Source organism: Microtus oregoni, unplaced genomic scaffold (genome assembly GCF_018167655.1).
Source record: "Microtus oregoni isolate MIOR12 unplaced genomic scaffold, Mior012 000065F_ref0000479, whole genome shotgun sequence".
In the NCBI taxonomy this organism is placed as follows: Eukaryota; Metazoa; Chordata; class Mammalia; order Rodentia; family Cricetidae; genus Microtus; species Microtus oregoni.
In genome coordinates this window covers 8,424,762-8,438,026 of record NW_024543875.1, presented here as the reverse complement: position 1 = coordinate 8,438,026, position 13,265 = coordinate 8,424,762, and positions in this window count along the sequence as shown.

Below are 13,265 nucleotides of genomic sequence, written 5' to 3'. Positions count from 1 at the left end.
TCTCCACCCTCTTCAACTGTTCTAGAGTCTCTCCGTTTTACAGTGGTACTGCCTGTTGTGGCTTGGATCTTAAATGTCTCCTAAAATTCTATGTGATAAAAATGTAATTTCCAGAGAGGTCGTATTGTGAGGTGGAGGGAGCGTCAAGATTCCTAATGGAAGCCCTTTTTGGCTTCTGTGAACATGGTCTTAAAGGAGGTAGTGAAACCCAGTTCTCTCCTCTCACTCTTTCACTTCCCAGCCAGAAGGTGAATGGTTTTGCTTAGCTGTGTGTTCTTTCCATAATGAGCTTCTACTAACAACTGATCATGGGCTGACCCTTCTAAAACTATGATTCCAGGTAGTCAAAATGTGATTTTCTTCATAAACTCTTTGTTTCTGGCTTCTGTTGGAATAATAGCAAGGTGCCTTGCACAGCAGGATGCCTTCTGCTGGGGATGAAAAGCCAGAAAAGAAATCGTTTGAAACTCCTTCCATCTATTCACTGGTCTCTTTCCTTCTCATAAGCTTTGCATCACTTTGATGAAGGTGTTTGGGGTGTGAAACTAACCATCTCCATCTATTTTTATCTTCACAAAATAGCACATTCACAGAGTGGTTTGCTGTATTTGTCTATGATCCTTCTTGCATAGGCACAAGCCTAGACTTGATATAAGATGGAGGGAATATTCTCCTTTAACTTTCCAAGAAATCTGATGATCTGAGATTTGCAGGCATAGCTCCTTAGGTCCACAGGATGATGTACAGTGGATCACTCCGGGTAATAAAACTGTTACCTTGTTACCTAGCTTCCCTGGGGTCTTAGACTATAGGCTGGTTATCCTTTGTTTTACCTCTAATATTCACTTATGAGTGAATACCTACTATGTTTGTTTTTTTTCAGATCTGGATTACCCCACTTGGGATGATGTTTTCTACTTCATTGATTTGCCTGCAAATTTCAAGATTTCATTTTGTTTTGTTTTGTTTTTACCACTGAGTGGTACTCCATTGTGTAAATGTACCATATTTTTTATATGCATTCTTTGGTTGAGGGGCATCTAGGTTGTTTCCAGATTTTGGATATTATGAATAATGCTGCTATGAACTCAGTTGAGCAAATATCCTTGTGGTATAATTGAACATCCTTCAGGTATATTCCCAAGAGTAATATTGCTGGGTCTTGAGGTAGATTGATTCCCAGTTTTCTGAGAAATTGCCATACTGATTTCCATAGCAGCTGTACAAGTTTGCACTCCTACCAGCAATGGAGGAATGTTCCCCTTACTCTGTATCCTCTCCAACATAAGCTGTCATTGGTGTTTTTTATCTCAGCTATTCTGACTGGTAAAAAATGGTTCTGAGAGTCATTTTGATTTGCATGTCTCAGAGGGCTAAGGATGTTGAGCAATTCCTTAAGTGTGTTTTGGCCATTTGAGATTCTTCTTAGAGAATTCTCTGTTTAGATCTCTACCCCTTTTTCTAATTGGATTATTCGGTAGTTTGGTGTCTAGTTTCTTGAGTTCTTTATATATTTTGGGAGATCAACCTTCTGTCTGATGTGGGGTTGGTGACGATATTTCCAACTCTGTAGGCTGCCATTTTGTCTTATTGACTGTGTTCTTTGCCTTATAGAAGCTTCGCAGTTTCAGGAAGTCCCATTTACTAATAGTTAATCTCAGTGTCTGTGCTATTGGTGTTATATTTAGGAAGTTATCTCCTATAGCTATTCATTCAAGGCTATTTCCCACTTTCTCTTATATAAGATTCAGTGTGTCTGGATTTATGTTGAGGTCTTTGATCCATTTGGACTGGAGTTTTGTGCATGGGTATAGATATGTATCTGTTTGCATTCTTCTACATGTTGACATCCAATTATACCAGCACCATTTGTTGAAGATGCTTTCTTTTCCCACTGTAGAATTTCAGCTTCTTTATCAAAAATCAGGTGTTCATAGGTGTCTTCAATTCAATTCTATTGGTCCACCTGTCTCTTTTTATGCCAATACCAAGCTGTTTTTCATTACTTTAGCTAGAAGCTAGAAGTCAAGAATAGTGTTGCCCTCTGGAAGTTCCTTTCTTGAACAGTGGGATCAAAATTTATCGCTAGTGCTTGAACTGACATTTTGGATACCGTTCTTTTTGGTAGAATACTTTGTGCAGCCTGGATTTGGGGGTAGGGCCTTGGTCCTCCCTCAAAGTGATGTGCCAAACTTTGTTGATTCCCCATGGGAAGCCTTACCCGCTCTGAAAAATGAAAGGGGTGGGGTAGGGGAACTGGGATTGGCATGTAAAATGAGAAAATTTGTTTTAAAATAATAAATAAATAAAAACCTTAAAAAAACTGTTACCAACAATACCACGAGAATTGCACAAACTACAGCAGTGCAATGCTCATAAAGAATACAGAAGTGACATGAAGAATCAGGAGATTTCAGATTAGGGAAATTCCCTCTCTCACAACAAAAATTCCTGCAGTTGTTTAAATTTTGAAAGATAAAAACAGCGACAAGGAAGAGAAAAGGAGGAATGACATAATTTAATAGAAAATAGCTTAGCTAGCAGTAGAGAAAGAGGCATGGTATTCCTGAATTATTTTACAGCAATTTTTCCATATTTAACATTTAAAGGTGAGATACATAAAAAAAATTTTACAAAGGTAGTATAAATACATAGGTATTTGTAGAAAACCAAACCCAAAATAGTGAAACTAAGAACAATATATGTATTTCTTTATTTCATTAATGAACCCAATTCTAAATGTTAATTAATGCTAGTACTGTAATTCTGGGAAGAATTGCCTAAAGCTTTTCACCTGTGGGAAGCAGGTGTCCCACACAAGTCTCAGGGCAGGGCCACATTCCTGATGGAAGCTGGCAGATGGTATAGGGTTGCATTTGTTTAGTAAGAGAGATAAACAAGCTGTCAGCGAATTACTGCTCAAGATTCGTGGGCAGGGGTGTTTGAGACCCTGAGAATGGGGCAGAACTCTTACAGAAGTGGGGTCTGAATGTGGCTTCATGATCCAGCCAGAACTCAGTAGGTTCAGTGTTCTGTCTGTGTCCTTGAATCTCCAGTCTCCTTCAGAAACAAAGAATAGGACATTACTGAACATTTTTGTTATAGCATTGTTGACTTTTGTGCTTCTCAGTTCCATAAGCTGTGTCATTTCTGTGTTTTTAAAATTAATTTTTCTGGTTATGGAAACGGTGTTTGCTAATGTCTGCTAATTCTAATCTACATGCCTTTATTAGGCTACTGAGCGCTGAATAACACAGATTCCTGGACTCATTTCCCTGCGTGGCTTCCTTCAGTAATCACATCTCCACAACTTCTTTGTTTGTTTGCTATTTTAGATTTGTTTATTTTACCTCACGTTTATGAATGTTGTGTTGTATACCTGCAAATACATCACATGCGTTTCCACTCCATCCCCTGGAACTGTGCTTGTGAATGGTTGTGAGCCATTGTGTGGTACTGGAAATCAAACACTGGTCCTCTGCAAGAGTAACAAGTGTCAATACCTGCAAAGTCATCTCTCGCCAGCTCTATCTCCATGAGTTTTCTATTCCTTGGGTTGTTGGTATGATTCAATATTTTATTTTTAAGTTTCACAAATCTAAGAATCAGGGCCATGACTCGTGTGTTAATTAAAGATGTTTACAATGTGAGCAAAAAGTAGACCTGTGAAGAAAGCAATCAATTGAAAACACAATAATAAATTACAGAAAAGAAAACAAAAGAGAAGTAGAACAAATCTAAAGCCTTTAAATAGAAAGCATACATGAGGCGTTACCTTAGTGTTGAGCTAAATTTGCCGGATGAAAATATATTCAACCAGCTACTGCTTCTCGTGTTTGTAACAAGGAATTTAAAAAATTCAAATATTAAGAATCAGAAATGATGTATCATACAAATTACAAAAATGAAAAAGATTGAGTTATGGTAATCTCAAGTAAAATAATATTTTGTCTATATTTTATAATTCAAGTGCTTTAAAAATGTATGCTTACATTTTTCTGGGTTAAAAATTAAGCAAAACAAAAGAATTATGAAATGAATATGGTTACAAGCTGTAATTTTAAGACAGTGGAGGAAAAAGATACAGAAATACCTTTAATATAATTCATGTTCCTAGAGAAGCTAAATAAGAAGGTGAATCCAAAGACAAACACATAGGCATCCTCATGAATATTAACCTTCATCAGGCAATGAAAGGAGACAGAGACAGAGACCCACATGGGAGCACCGGACAGAAATCTCAAGGTCCAAATCAGGAGCAGAAGGAGACGGAGCACGAGCAAGGAACTCAGGACCACGAGGGGTGCACCCACACACTAAGACAATGGGGATGTTCTATTGGGATCTCACCAAGGCCAGCTGGCCTAGGTCTGAAAAAGCATGGGATAAATCCGGACTAGCTGAACATAGCGGACAATGAGGAATACTGAGAATTCAAGAACAATTGCAGTGGGTTTTTGATCCTACTGCACGTACTGGCTTTGTGGGAGCCTAGGCAGTTTGGATGCTCACCTTACGAGACCTGGATAAAGGTGGGCAGTCCTTGGGCTTCCCACAGGTCAGGGAACCCTGATTGCTCTTCGAGCAGATGAGGGAGGGGGACTTGATCGGGGGAGGGGGAGGGAAATGGGAAGCGGTTGCGGGGACGAGGCAGAAATCCTTAATAAATAAATAAATTTAAATAAATAAAATAAAGGAAGGATGGGAGATGGGGCCAAGAAAAGGAAACAACAAATTAACAAAACAAACTAAAAGATGAAATAAATCCAAATATATTAAAATTGACTCAGAAAATAGCTTAGCCACTGGTTTGTTCAAAGGTGAAAACTAAAACAGCTCAGGACTTGTAAAAATTCTAATCAGAGAAATAATAAGTAGAGGGGAAAGAAACTAAAGCTGATATACCAGGTGGGTATTAACAAAATCCGGAAACTCCTGTAATCCCAATCTCAACCTGTTGCCATAATTTCCCATTGTCTTAGAGTTACTGTGGCTGTGATGGAACACCGTGACCAATGTCGGTTGCAGAGAAGGGCTTATTTGGTTTACACTTCCACATCACTGTTCATCACTGAAGGAAGTCAGAACAAGGACCCAAACAGGGGTAAGAACATCCAGATGCTATAGATATACTATACTATTAATAACTGCAATGATTTGGAAACATCTTTAATTATTGACAAAATCAATAAATTATAGAATTTGATAATGTAAGCCCTCATGTACATTTTCCCAGTTTTCTGTATGTTTAACTCAAAATGTACTAAAAACCCCAAGCCCCCACAACGTTAATATTCTACCATAATCAACAAAATAAGAACAATTAAAATATCTAAAAATATTAATATCAGATTAAATATGCTAATACAAATCTATACTATTCTCTCTAATTCTCGCAAAATTTCTCTTTAAATTATGAATCTCCAGCAGTTTTAAATATCATAATTGGCATCTTCCTTAACTTGTATGAATGTATATATGTTTCTTTTCAGGGACATTTAATTTTAATTACTAGGGACAGTTGGCGGACAGCTCGGTGGAGAAAGACACTTGCTGTACCTGAATTCTGGAATCCATTTAAAGACAGATGAAGAGAACCGGCTTATGATCCCCATGTGAACACACTTGCACATCTGTCCCCCCATTCAAACATACACCTTCATAATACAATTAAATAGATCATATCTTGTGTTGCATAATAGTTTCCTCCCAGATTGAACATTCTGTCTTGCAGGGAATCTCCGTAAGCAAAATATGAAATAAGAAGTCTCTGAAACTGACCCGATTCACTAGGCTCCTCCCTGGCAGAGAAGAGAAACCCAGCTACAAAGCAGACCATGAGACAAGACCAGCTGCCTGGAAGAAGCAGAAAGCAGCTGAGATACCTGGAAGAGGTTTAGACCAATTGTGATACCTAGAAAGGACACTCTAGCGTATTGGCCTGATGCAGGTTGTGCAGGGTGCTCCAGATTTCACAGCTTTTGTGAGCTGTCACCCATGCAGTGGGGAAGAGAACGGGCTTGATAATGCAACTGTCTTTGAGTCATTTTATTCTTGTAAGTAGCCTCTCACCCGTATTCCGGTAATTCACCCCAATAAAACTTACTGGTTTACTTTTGTTGTTGTATTACTCAGAGTTCTCTAGAGGAACAAAACTTACAGGACATACGCACACATTCTTAGGGTGGACAGTACAACAATCCCATATTTATTCAGTCCACGAGGCTCAGTTCTCAGCTGGTCTTCAGTGTATGCCAGAATTCCAAAGAAGTAGTCTCCAGCAAGAGGTAGAGCAAGTAAAAAGAGCAAGCTCCCTTCTTTCATATTCTTTATATAAGCTGTCAGCAGAAGGCCCAGATTAAAGATGGATCCCCCCTCAAAATATTTGCATTAAAAGTAGGTGATTTAATTAAGAAAATCACTTCAGATAATTTTATTAAGAAAAAAATTTCTTTGTAGTGATTTCAAGCCACTTGAGTGTTAGTTAATTCCATGTGTAGTTAAGTTGTCAACCAAGACCGGCCATCACAAGTCCATCCTTGTCAATTCAACATAGTCATATATCCTTATGCCATGATTAGTTTCCATATGAAAACAATAACCACATCATAATTATGCCTAACAAGTTAAGAATAACTATTGCCTGGACAATTACAAATATATTTTAAATTTTAGAATAGGTGACAATGTCCTTTGAAGGATATTCTTTCAGCATCACAAGCTTAAATATGATAACAACGGATATTTTCTTAATTGATGTTATATCACATGATAAAACATCCAAGGAATTGAAGTAATAGCTAAAAAATAAGGAGGTTTGGGACATAGAAGGAAAACCAAACTTCCCTCCCTTTATGTTTTAAGTGGCAGTGACTTCTACTTCCTTACAAACTTTCCCTAGTCCAAAGCCTTATGAACATAATCCTTCTTTTAAAAACAATTATACAGGCCTAAGCCCATTTTCATGCAAGTATATAATCCACCTTGAGCATCTCCCTCCATACCAAAGCTTTCTCCTTACTACATCATCTCCATTTGCATTCCAGTTTTGCTTCTACTTTCCTATATGCATTACCTATAAATGACAATGAATTAATTCTTCTTTATGTTTGAAAGATATGGCATTGTGTATATATATCAGACTTTCTTTGTTTATTCTTCTATTCTCGGACATTTGGGATGTTTCTATAATTTGGCCGTGGTAAAGAGTCTTGCTATGAACATTGGTATGCGATTTTCTCTGCAGTATGTTGTTCTGGCATCTCTGGAGAAAGTACTAGAAACTGTTGAGCTTGGCCACACATTAGGGCTATATTTAGTCTTGGGAGGAATCTCCACCCTGATTTCCATAGCAACTGGGCTGCTGTAATTCTCACCATCAGAATGTTAATAAAATTATCTTCTGCCCACATCCTCCCCAACATTTGCTATTATTTGTTTTCATGATGTCTTCTGTTCTGACTGGAGTGAGATGGGATCACAGTGTGAGTGAGATTATAACGATACAACATCATTTCCTAATTTGCTTTTTTTCCCCTTCAAACTCTCCCTTGTTACCCATACTTTCTTCCAAAGTCATGGTCTCTTTCTCTCTCTTAATGCGTGTGTGTGTGTGTGTGTGTGTGTGTGTGTGTGTGTGTGTATACATACATACATACATACATACATATAGAGATATAGATATACACACACACAAATAAAAACCTGCCTGAACTGCTCAGTCTGTGTAATGTTCCTCATGTGTATGTTTCCAGGGCTGATAATTTTGTATAAGATAACCAATTGGTGTGCTTTTCCCTGTGGAAGACTCTTTCTATCTTTCTTAGCTTTCTTTAATTGGCTTTAGTTCTTTGTCAATGATCAGAGCCTTGTGAGCCTTTTCCCTTCCAAGTTAACATGTATTATCCTTGTTCATTTTATCTTTAGGCAGTCAGGTTGGTGAGACTTTACAGATAAATCTTCAGACAATTCCAGGAGACACAATCTCACAGCAAAGTCCCTGATCCTCTGCCTCTTACAATATTTATTGCAATAATCTCTCAGTTGTATTAAAGATGTACCAGTTGGGACTGTGCTCAACATCTTTACATTTTGGTTGGTTATGGTTTTCTATACTGGTCTCCTTTGGTTGCAAATAAGGTTCCTTGATGAAGGATGAGAACTGTACTTATCTGTGGGTTCGAGGACAAATATTTAGAATGTAGTTAGGGATTATGTTACCAATAAAACAAGTGTGGTTGACTCTCCTCCTCCAGGATCCATGATTTCACCAACTGTAGGTAGTTGGCTAGGTTTTCAGTACCAGGAATGACTTCCTTCCTGATAAGCGTTCCTTACGTCTAACTATGGAGCAATTGGTTACCACCACGTATACATACCACTATTGTGCCCGTAGAGTTGCTGTATCTTGCCAGACATTTTTGTGGTTCATAAGCATCATAGTTAGCTAAAACCTGGTTGTTCCCCTCCTTTGGAAACTTGCATGAGGTCTTCTAGCTCCATGAAAGTTAGTCTTCATGGAGGAGTCTTTCAGGTCAGATCCATCTCAGGTCCTGTGGACCCTGTGTCTGAAGTACACAGTGTCTGCAGCAATAGTGACTCATCTTCTAGGTTCAGATTGGGATCAAGGGCCATAGCAATAGCCTATAATGTGGAATGGAGTACTCTAATTAGGGAGAATGAAGGCAAATAAATGCACCCAAAGTTAGGGGGAGGCTAAAATAACAGGAAGGACTTCTGGAAAATGTCACAAGGAATATTATAAAATATCTACCTAAAAATAAATCTGAAATGCACATAATTCAGCGAAAGCCCAACACATAGTATGAGTGAGAAGCTGCCGTTTGAGTTTTGCTCAGGATTTTTTTATTTAAAAAACTTTTTAAAAAAAAAATTTTGGATTCTACCCGAGATAGTACCAAGACATTATAGGCTATTGCTACTAACATTGATTGCCACGCAGTATAGTTTTTATTTTAATTTGTCTTGTGGAAGGTGATTTTGAATCTTTAAAAATATTTACTGACCATTTGTGCTTTTGAGAGCTCTCTGCCAATTTCATTACCCATTTATTGATTTGTTTGATCTCCTGTTATTTATGTTTGGGGGCCTCTTTTATATTCTAGGTATTAATCTTCTGTCAGATAAATAGATATCAGATATTTTCTCCAATTCTGTAGGCTGTCCCTTCGCTCAGCTGTTATTTTTTTCTTTGAGTGAAAGATTCATTCGATTTCATAAAGTCTCCCGTGTCAGCTCTTGGTGATATAATCTGAGTGGTAGGGTCCCAAATAGTACTTATCTACGTCAATAGCTTTAATGTTTTCCCCACTTTCCCCTCTATCCCTTTTAGAGCTTTGGGTATTGCATTAAGATCTTTGATCCTTTTGGAATTGATTTTTGTTTAGGAAGAAAGGCAGGGTCTAATTCCATTCTTCTTGGTGAGGATATCCCATTTTGGTGTGGCTATCTGTTGAAGAGGCTGCCTTCTCCACTGTACAGTTTTTGGCATCTTTGTCAAAAATCAATGGCTATGGCTGTAAAGGATTGCTTCTGCATACTCTAGACGGCTGCTTTGATTTGTGTGTTTGTCTGTGCTAGCACAATTCTACTTCCCTTGCAAAGGCTCTGTAGAATAACTGAAATATGGTAAAGTGGTTCTTCTAACACTGGCTTTTTTTGTCTTAGCATTGCTTTAACATTCCAGAGTTTTCTGTGCTTTCCTATAAATTTTAATATGGATTTTCCAATTTCTGTAAAGAGTGGTATTGGAATTTTGATAGGTGTTCCATTGAATTGGTATGTTGTGTTGAGTATTATAGGCATTTTCACAACTAATAATTCTTCTAAGTTATGATCATGGGGACAGGGATCCTTCCATATTCAAGTATCATCTTCATTTTCTCTCATCATAACTTAATCCAGAAAATTCATCACATGCATACCCAGATATTTGCCTTGTAGGCAATCTTCCAAATTGATAATAAATATAAAACACTACATACAAGTAACGTACTGAGAAAGAAAATTTCAAAACCATGTTAACAACTGTTTAAAAAAATATAAGTAACTAAGACTAAACCTAATCAAGGAAATTAAAAACCTATACAGTGAAAACTTAAAATAACATATAACAAAACATTATCAGGAAGCTATATAGCCCTAATTCCTGATATTTCTGTACATTATGGGCTAAAATATTACAGCTATTGTGTCTAAGGTCTAGGCATCAGAAGTATGGATAATTATCTTAGGGTTTATTCTACACACAGCCATTACCATCGAAGCCTACACATTACCACTTTATGTGTGTTGATGCAAATTAAATCATCCAACAAAATTAGACCTGTAACCTTGTAGACAAAAGTGATTATTACAGGTTTTTCATGAGGTAAACATAGAATTACTCCATTTCTGTCTTTCTTGCCCCCTCAACTGTGTATTCAACTGATGAGTCAGGCTCTGTAGACAGATTGGTCATAAGACTGAGGAGCTGAATGTTCATTTCCTTAAGAAACAAAATGTTTGGAATTTCTCTCTTGAAATGAGTCATAATATCCAATTCCATTTAAAAACTTTCTGTTATCTATGCAAACTCACTCATTGCCTGAGATGGAATATTATCTCCCACCATCAAAGAGTGACAGAGCATGAGCAGAAGGTATATGCACAGCTGTGCACAGGTTCATTCTCCTTCCACTTAGTGTCCTTTTCCTCATCCATATTCTCTCACTTTATTGATCCATTGAATCTCTTCTAATATTTTAATGACTTCTTTTCTTTTAATGTTTTTCAGTTTTTCCCTCCCTTCTTTCTTATTTATTTTTGTATTTCTTCCCCATCATTAATTGCTTCTCTCCAGAGTTGAATATACATCTGTCCTTTATTATTTGTTTTTATGTATTCCTGTCTCGTTACAGATTCTGAAATGGTTCCAATGTTAAATAATCCCTAAGGTTAGTGGGGGCATATTTATAAACTTCTTTTTAAGGAAAAATATATTGCCTTAATTATGATAGGTGGCTTTTTGAGAATGTCTTTTACTTCCAGTTGATCAAGGATACAGTTGTGTAGAGATCAACTTGGAGTCTCTGAAACATAGAAGACTCAAATTTTAGTCACTTCTCTTTTCCAAGTCAATGACTTTGAAGTGCAGTTAAAATTCTTTGCCTTGAGTTTCTGATTTATGAAGTGGGAGGAATATCAATTCAGGATCATTGTGAAATGATAAACTTTTAAAAGATTTTATGCAGGATTTTTCTATATAATGAGCACTCAAGAAATGTTGCAGTTATGTTTTGACATTCCTATGTAATAATGTGTAAGAGAAATCAACTGCCTTCTAGTATTTATTCCCTTTGAATTTATTTGAAGATCTTCCTTAGTCTGCCGTGAAAATGTGTTACCAAGTAATGGCAGCTAATGAAATGGAGTCAGACATGATTTACGTAGTTTTGAGAAAGAGCCTTTGAATACAGAACTACTCTCCTCTGGCTTTCTCATAGAGATGCATCTATGGTGGCTAACACTCTAGGAGCCATTTGAGACAAGAGTCTTCTAATGCAGGTAAGTTGGAACAAACTGGTAACTGCAGATTATCCATATTATTTATAATTTTCTATATTGCAGCTTTAAAATTCTGAAGGATCAACTTTTATTATATTCAAACTATTTTCCTGGGCTCTTTTATCACACGCAGTTGAGTCTAATTGAAACTGACACACACGGAATTTGTAATTCCTGTTCCTCCAGCAGAGGTCTTATTTCACTAGGGTTCCGCAATTATTTCTCATTTAGTTCAATTTCTAGTGCTGTTCCTGGAAGTATTTGTTTTGCTTTTTGGAAGTAGAAACTCTCGAGTATGGGATGTGACTGATTCTTTCTGCTTTCCTTTTCGTTTTCTTTTATACTACTCAGGATGAATTCTAGGACTGAAAACCTACCTCATTTCTACTTCTGTGCCTGATGTTCATCCACATTCTATTGCATTTTTAGTGTGTACCACCTAGTACTACAGGTACCCCTGAGTTCTTGTGGTTTATTTGTGTTTCTGTTCTTTATCTTTAAGGCGGTGTCCTATGGGGTACTTGGGTACTCCAGACTGGTCTTGAACTCAGGATCATTCCGTTTTAGTCCTTCAGTACTGGAATTACGCATTGGTAATAAACACATACTGAGTCCCACAATTCTCATGCGCTACTTCCAAGACCTCAGTTCTTCAGATTTCTTGGACTTACTGTTAGTTTTCTCATTTAGCTTTTTCTTTATGCTATTAACAATTTTTTTCAATTACTGTGTCCAATTAGTGGGATCTACACTCGGCATCAGCAGTCAGCTCCTTGATACATTCAAAATAAAACCCTGAGCATTTTAATTTGCATATATCTTACACAGTAACCTGCACATGACAATTTAATCTTCCTTAATACATCTGGCAAATGCCCTTTAGAATTAGAAGGAGAACGCTTTCATCTAATTATAATAGTTTACATATGCAAATGTTATCAGATTTAATAATCATGTTTCCCTAGAAATGATGAACAAAGCCACATATATTTTAAACGTCTCATAAATACTGCTGATGAAGTTGCTGTCCTGAACCATTTGCTAAAACGAAATTTTTGTCATTGGACTTCTAATGTATACCTTAGCCTATATTTGAAGTATATATCACTATATTTAAGGTTTTCATGCAGCTTATAATGAATGTCAGTTCAAGGAAATTAAAGAAAATAATCAGATCTCCCTTGACTCCTGTTATTTCTCTTTTAGTCTTAATTTGATCTTGTTGGCATGAACTTACCGATTTTAAAATAACTGTTAGTATAATGTAAATTATGAACAAGAAAAAACGTGATGTGTTTGGTGATAGGAAAACCTCTAGGTTTCCATGAGTACACAGTATCCATAAAGTGAGAAACTCCTTCAGTTTACACTGAACTTGTAAAACTCAAGCAGCTGCATTAAGCAGTGTAGTGGCAACTGAAACAAATTGACTAATCGCTAAAGAAAACCCTATAAATATGACAACAATGGGTGCTGGGTTCCTGGGGGGATGCTCAAAAGGGGTTGCTGTGTAATTGGTGTGCATGATAGAGTAGGAAAAATAAATTCGCAAACATGTTTTCAACATAATCCACACAACGAAGGAAAATGTTGAACTCAGCTACCCTTATCTCTCTCACAATAATTTGGAGCCTAAGGCTCAATGGAGTCAGTGATTTGTCATTCTGAAGCGGTAACTGAACCTGAAGAACTGGCCCCAT